A 6,514-nucleotide genomic window follows, 5' to 3' on the forward strand; every position below is an offset into this window, starting at 1 on the left:
ACAGCCACCTCGAGGCCTCTGCCTGCTTTCCCTGTCTTTCCTCTGACGGCCCTTCCTGGCCCCATTGCACCCCTGAAGACAGCCACCCCTTGAGCAGAGTGGTCCCAGGCTTTGGGCAGATGCTGAGTGAGAGGCGCCGGGAAGACAGACTCCCCTTCTTGGCTGCATTCGCCCTTCCTTCCCCCATGCCCCTGGACACGGGGTCCCTGCTGTCCTGGCTGGGAAGCTGCTCCCAGGGCCCAAAGGATGTTCTCCATCTCCAAAGAGCATGGCGCCCACCGCGTCGCCTTGACCGGGCCCTCGCTGCGTGCCCGTCTTGTCTTGCTGTGTGCCTGTCTTGCCTTGCTGCGCCCGTGGCGCTGGCGTCCGCGCTGCCCTAGTGTAGCTCGTGTGCATTTGCTTTGCTCTCGCTGTTCCCGACAGCAGGCAGGTCGTCACCTCTGTTCTTCCCTGGGGCGCTCTTGGAGACCAGGTCACCCCATCGAAGGAGCCTCCCCTGGCCAAGCGCCCCTTCATCTCTGGGCAGTGATTGCGGGTCTGCTTGACTTCTCCAGGCTGGGCTTCATGGGGACAGAACTCGCATTTTGGAAAACGATGGCTGAAGCAGAGAGTGGAGATGTTGTAAAGGCCGCGGAGCTCTTCTGGCCTTAGACAGCCGAGGCCATCGCCTGCATCTCCCAGACGGGGACTCGGTGCCAGGTCCCAGCACCTTGCAGCTGCGTGGGCTCATTGGCCGGGTTGGGAGGTGGGGGATGGGGCAGCAGTTTGGGGTGAGTCTGGTGGAGCCAGGGCATGAGCTGCTCCCCCTCCCCCCAGTCCTCACACCCGGTGCCTGGGGCTTGTGAGCACAAAGGAGATAACAGGGTGTGTGAGGGTGAGCGGCCTCTGTGGGTGAGCCAACAGGCTGCTGCTGCCTGCTTCCCACCAAGGGTCTTGGGTTTTAGATTTATTCTATTTATTTATACAAGCACTGGGTAGAGTCAGAAGCTTGGAGGGTGAGAGAATTCACCAGAGCGGGGAGCAGAGCAGGCAGAAGGACCCAAGTACACTGCTGAGGGGAGCAGCGGGCGGCAGGAGAGGTCTGCGCGCCATGTGGGACCCTCCGGTGGATGGGGAGCAGCCGGGGATCAAACCGGCGCTGCAGAGGCTGCGGGCAGCTTCGCAACCCAGTGCTCAACCCCTGCGCCACTGGGGAGGCCCCGGGTCTTGGGTTTTAATTTGATATATTTTCCTCCTGCCTGAGGCAACTGGTAAGATCCTAAATTTTGAAGGATAGTCTGGGCAGTTGGCTCTCTTGGGGACGGGAGGGTAGAGTAGAGTGGAGCAGAGACCTCCTCTCTGTGGCCTGGGCCCCCGGGGCGGGCGTCTGCCAGGAAGTGAGGCCGGGCAGTGTGGTGGCGAGTTCTCGTGGAAGGGGCCTCACAGGTAGCAGGCGCAGTGGTCAAGAGCATGTGTTTTCAACCCAGACTTGAATTTGGATCCTGGTTGTGTTGTTCGGGCCTCATTTCCTCTTCTGTAAAATAGAGATGATGATAACTGCCGCCTTGTTGGGTTTCAGGAGGTTTGAACAGGCGGTCATTTAGTGCTTGCCGCGGAGCCCGGCGTCGGGCAGGTTATTCCCCCGGGAAAAAGAGAGGGAAGTGTTTTGTTCATGTGGTTAATTTTACGTGTCAACTTGGCCACGACCACGGTACCCAGATTGATATTTGGTGAAATACGGTTGTAGATGTTTCTGTGAAAGTACTTTTTTGTTAATGAAAACAGCAAAGTCAGTAGACTTCGACTGAAAGTAGCTTGCCCTTCCGTGTGGGTGGGCCTCATCTAATCGGTGGAAGGCCTTAAGAGACGAGGACTGACCACCTCTGCTGAAGAAGGGATTCAGCCCACATTCTACCTTTAGAGTCCAGTGCAGCTCTCCCCTGGGTCTTCAGATGCCTCCACAATCGTATGAACTAATTCTTGGCCATAATTTCCCACTTCTCTTGCCCCCTCCTTTGAGGGCAGGGACTGTCTCCTTTGTCCAGCCCTCCAGCCTCCATACAGCCCAGGCACAGGGTGGGTGTGCCATCTAGTGGCTGATGGGTGATTCTGTACCCTCCTCACATGCTACCCCCTAGGTGGGACTTTTTTTTTTTTTTTAAGATTTATTTATTTATGCATACAAGAACTGGGATTACAGGCCAGAAGTGCAGGGGACTGGTGAGAGGATTCACCAGAGACAGAGTGGGGAACAGAACAGGCAGACCGACTGAAATACGCTGCTGAGGGGAGCAGCGGGCGAGACAGGAGAGGTCTGCTGCACCACGTGGGTAGCTCCCTGCCTAGCTGGGGATCTAACTTGTGCTGCAGTGACTGAGGATAACTTTACAGTGCTGTGCTTAACCCCTTGCGCCACCAGGGAGGCCAGTGAGAACATAGAGGGGCTGGAGTTAAGACTGGGGTTAAGTCTGGAGCATTAGTGAATTTTACAGGCCTGCAGGACAGGGAAATGATGACAAGTTGAACCAGATGCGAGTCGTGTATTTTAGGAGCTGATCCTTTCACATCCATGGAGAGAGATGCAAGGGTTTGGGGGCTCCCTTTGTCCAGCAGTCCTGCCGTGGGCCAGAGCAGGAGATGTTTCGCTTTGACTGTCATGAACCCCTAATGGCAAATGAAAGAGGGGACAAGTCCCAGAGGGCTCCTGCCTCAAGCAGGGCTCACTTTAACAACTGTGAACAGAATGTGCTAGAAAAAGATAACTTTTCTCAGGTTTTATTGTAAAATCCTCAGAAAAAGCATTTACAATGACATTACTTTATGACCATTTGCGAATCATCTTTATATCAAGTGGTACTGCAAATACACGGTGTGTCCGATACGGGGGAACAGGGCAAACTAAACACAAACTTATCCCAAATGCCACATACAGTTACTGTGTTGGTACAAATTTCTACTAAAGTTGATGTATTAAAAATAATTTATATATATTTTATAAATAAGGAAAAATTCACATGTATAGTAATTACAGGAGGCCTTTTTGAGAAATACCAGTGATTACAGAAAATATATTTTGGATCCACTCAACTGCTCAAAATAATGTACTCTGCCTTGACATGAAGAGATCCAAGAGCTTTCTGAGGGGGGGTGGTGAGACTCTGAACCGGACAAGTGGGGTGTGTGGCTTCCTGCCTTGAGGGTGGATCAGCTGTGCCGCGGCATGAAGCCGCGGGAGCGCGCCAGCCAACCTCCACGCCCGCTGCCGCCGCGGGGTCGTCTCGCGTGCCTCAGGGAGCCCGAGTGGTTCGGGGCATGGAGGTGGGACTGGTCAGGCCAGGCCGGGGAGGGGTGGGGGCTGGCCAGCTAGTGAGGGTGCGGCTGGGGGGGCACCGAAGGGTGTGCGGTGGGTCTGGGGTGGGCGGCTCGCAGACCTGTTGCCCCTCACTCTCTACAGCAGCTGCAGTAGCAAGAGAACGGCCACTCTCGGGCGCACGGCAGGTGTCACGGCAGGTGTCTCGCCGGGAAGTGGATCAGGGTTTAGATTTGGGGTGTGTTCTCGTTTGAGATGTAGCTCTTGGGCCCCCGAGCCAGCCAATCCTGGGTGCCCCTCCTCGGAAACAAAGCTCTGGTCCTGGAGAGGCTCCCTCAGGTTAGATGCTCACGTCCCGCCATGGTGATGGGGAGGCCCCGGCGTCACCAGGTCTGGGGTGGGGGGCAGCACTGTTATTGCTTTGTGGAGTGCAGCGAAAACCCCTAGCGCCCTGCAGGGCAAGCTCCATGTTCTCCGGGGCCACAGCGGGGAACGGCTGGTCCCTTACTAGTCAAGGGGACTTGGAAGGAGTGATGTGTGATTTGTGGCTTTGTCCCCCACCCCCCAAAAAAAAAAATCCATGTGAAACGCTCTGGTGCAGGCTACAGCAGCCTCATTGTGAATTCTGGGGGACAATCCCTGCTCTCCTGTGTTTTCCACACTACATCGTGTTTGGTTAAAGTCCCACTGCTGCCCACGGCTTGGAAGGATGCGTGGACCAGGCTCGCTGCACCCCGTGATCTGCGGGGTACCAAAGCTTGCAGGCCCTGACAAGATGCTCAGGTGCTCGGTGATGTGGCAAGTGATCTGGTATTGACAAAAGCAGGAAATGGGGTGCAATCCACCAGGTCCTTGGGGCCTTGTAGTCACAAGGCACCGTCCTCGGGGACAGGCATGCTCTGCTCCGCCCTTGACACTTTCAGGCACCTCTGGCCTGTGAGCTCTGATGGGGAGAGAAACCAAGGCAGCTGGTGACTTTCTTGAACAAAACTGCTTCGTCCACATGCCAGTCTGGGAGCAAAAAGGAGCATCCGGCTGCAGGAGCTTCGTCATCCTTGACCCCGAGGCCCGGAGCAGCATGGCAGAGATCCTGGGGGCCGGCGTGGCGGTCAGCGCCATTGCTCCTGGAGCGGCCGCTCAGCGAGGCTCCCGAGCAGATGGGAGGCGTGGCAGCGGGGAGGCAGGACAGGGGGGAAATGCAGGTGCAGGGAGACGGAGGAGGGACAGCTCGTGCCCTCTGTGGGCTGAGGCTCGGCTGAGGTGCCCCGGGCTCTGCCCTGTCCCACCGTTCCTGCCCGACGGCTTCAGGGCTGAGTTCTCGCTTGTCGTGGTCACCTCGCGCCAGAGGATTGCGCTCCAGGCCTTGGGGCGGGGTCCTGTGGGGAGACTGGCAGTTCGTGTCAGCTCAGTCGTTGCCCTGTGTCCCGTGCCTTGCCTCCTGGCACGGGGGCAGCGTGGGGGTGCTGGGTGTAGGGAGAATGTGAGGTAGATCAGTGGGTGGGGAGGAGGGAGCAGGGAGCACTGTGACTCTCTTGCAGGCTGGCTTCTGAAGCGGGGAAGGGGGGGGCGGGGTTCGGCATCCAGGGTGTTTGAATGAAACACATTATGAGAAATGAATCGACTACTTTTAAGCGCCTTGTAGAAAAATATATCCAGAATGCATCTGTTTCACATCTCAGTTCTGAAATCTCCTTAGTTCACAGGTTACTGGTCAACAGAAAACAAGAAGGTGTGGCCACACTGAGCTAACTTAGCTGCTCCCCTTGCTCAGCAGGGACATTTCTCTAGGGCAACAGGCAGGGTCTCTGCTTTATTCGGGGTTGACAGCTGTGCTCCAGGGTGCTCTCTGGAGCCAGGAGCCCTTTACAGCATGGTGGATCAGGCAGGGAGACCGGCCGATGGAGGTGGGAGCTGCAGGGACTGAGCTGCTGTCTCTGGCCCGAGATTCCCGAAGCTGGTATTGGTGGTCCGTCCCCGCCAGGACCTCACTGGCCTCTCGCAGGGGCGTGGGGAGAGTCGTGGGGCCCTCCAGGGATTTGGAGATGAAGAAAGAGGTCTGGGCCCGCCCCAATCAGGGCTTGCTGGATCAGGGATGGCATGGCGTGCTGCCCGCACAGTGACCCTGAAGCAGACAAATCCTCCTTCCCGCCACCAGTCTGTGTGAGGCTAGGTGGGATTTTGGACCCAGAACCTCCAGGTGGGAGGGGGAGGTTGAGCTGGCTTGGGCAGGAGGAGAATGAAGGCCTTCATGTCGCGTCCTTAACACCCCACGGGTGTTGATTAATTGTGATTATTCTGGGAAAAAAATCTGTTGAATTTTGGAGAAATTTACATTTCAAAATCCAGTCATTGTGAAATGGTGGGTCCTTGATGTTCGTGACTTTAGGGGTGATTCTGTCGATAAAAGGAATACTTGCTTAGAGTGAAGTCTCTGCTGCGGGTCGACCTTCTGTGTTTAGCCGCAGGACCCCCGCCTGATGAGGGGAGTCCTCACGTGGGCAGCTTCCCACGGGTTCCAGGAGCCTCTTTGGAGTAGAAGTTGGGGAGAAGGGCCGGCAGGGGCCACCGGGATTTCCTGGCCTCCCACTGCTGAAGAGCTCTGCCCTTCGGCCTTTGTGAATTCGCCTAATGGGACTGAGAGCTCTGACCTGGGCTTTTTTGGCCTTTGATTCCTGCTCCACTTCCACTGTGGCCGACAGGTGGGCACGAGACCTAAGCTGCCCGTCTCCAGTAACTGTGCAGTGAGGACAATGAGAGGCAGCTCTGCTTTGCAGACACACTTCGAAATGGAAGGAAGAGTGGACAGGGATCAGGCACGGTGGAAGCGACTCCTGGGGGAGAAGGCTGCTGGGATGGGACGGGCCTTTCACTCGGGAATCTGCCACCCAGGGGTCAGCCCGCCAGCCCTGTGCTTGCTGGGCCTTCCCTTACTTATGCTCAGGGACACTTTCTGCCAAAATTTAGAAGATTTATCCAAAGGGGGAGAGAGGTTCATGGAAGTCGGAGAATTTTCGTGATACAAGTTTGGAAGTAAATGTGTCAAGATACTGAGGTGGGAAGGAAGGGACAGGGAGAGAGGTGATAGCCCACACCCCAGCTACCGGGGAACCCTAGGGTAGGCTTCTCAGGTCAGTTTCCTCAACTTTTCTCTACCTCTTTTACCTTAAAAAAGATAAAAAAAAACATGAATGTACACATCGAGGCACGCCCCTGGGAGTCTGGGGA

This window comes from Talpa europaea, assembly GCF_964194135.1.
Source record: "Talpa europaea genome assembly, chromosome: 13".
NCBI classification, from domain to species: domain Eukaryota; kingdom Metazoa; phylum Chordata; class Mammalia; order Eulipotyphla; family Talpidae; genus Talpa; species Talpa europaea.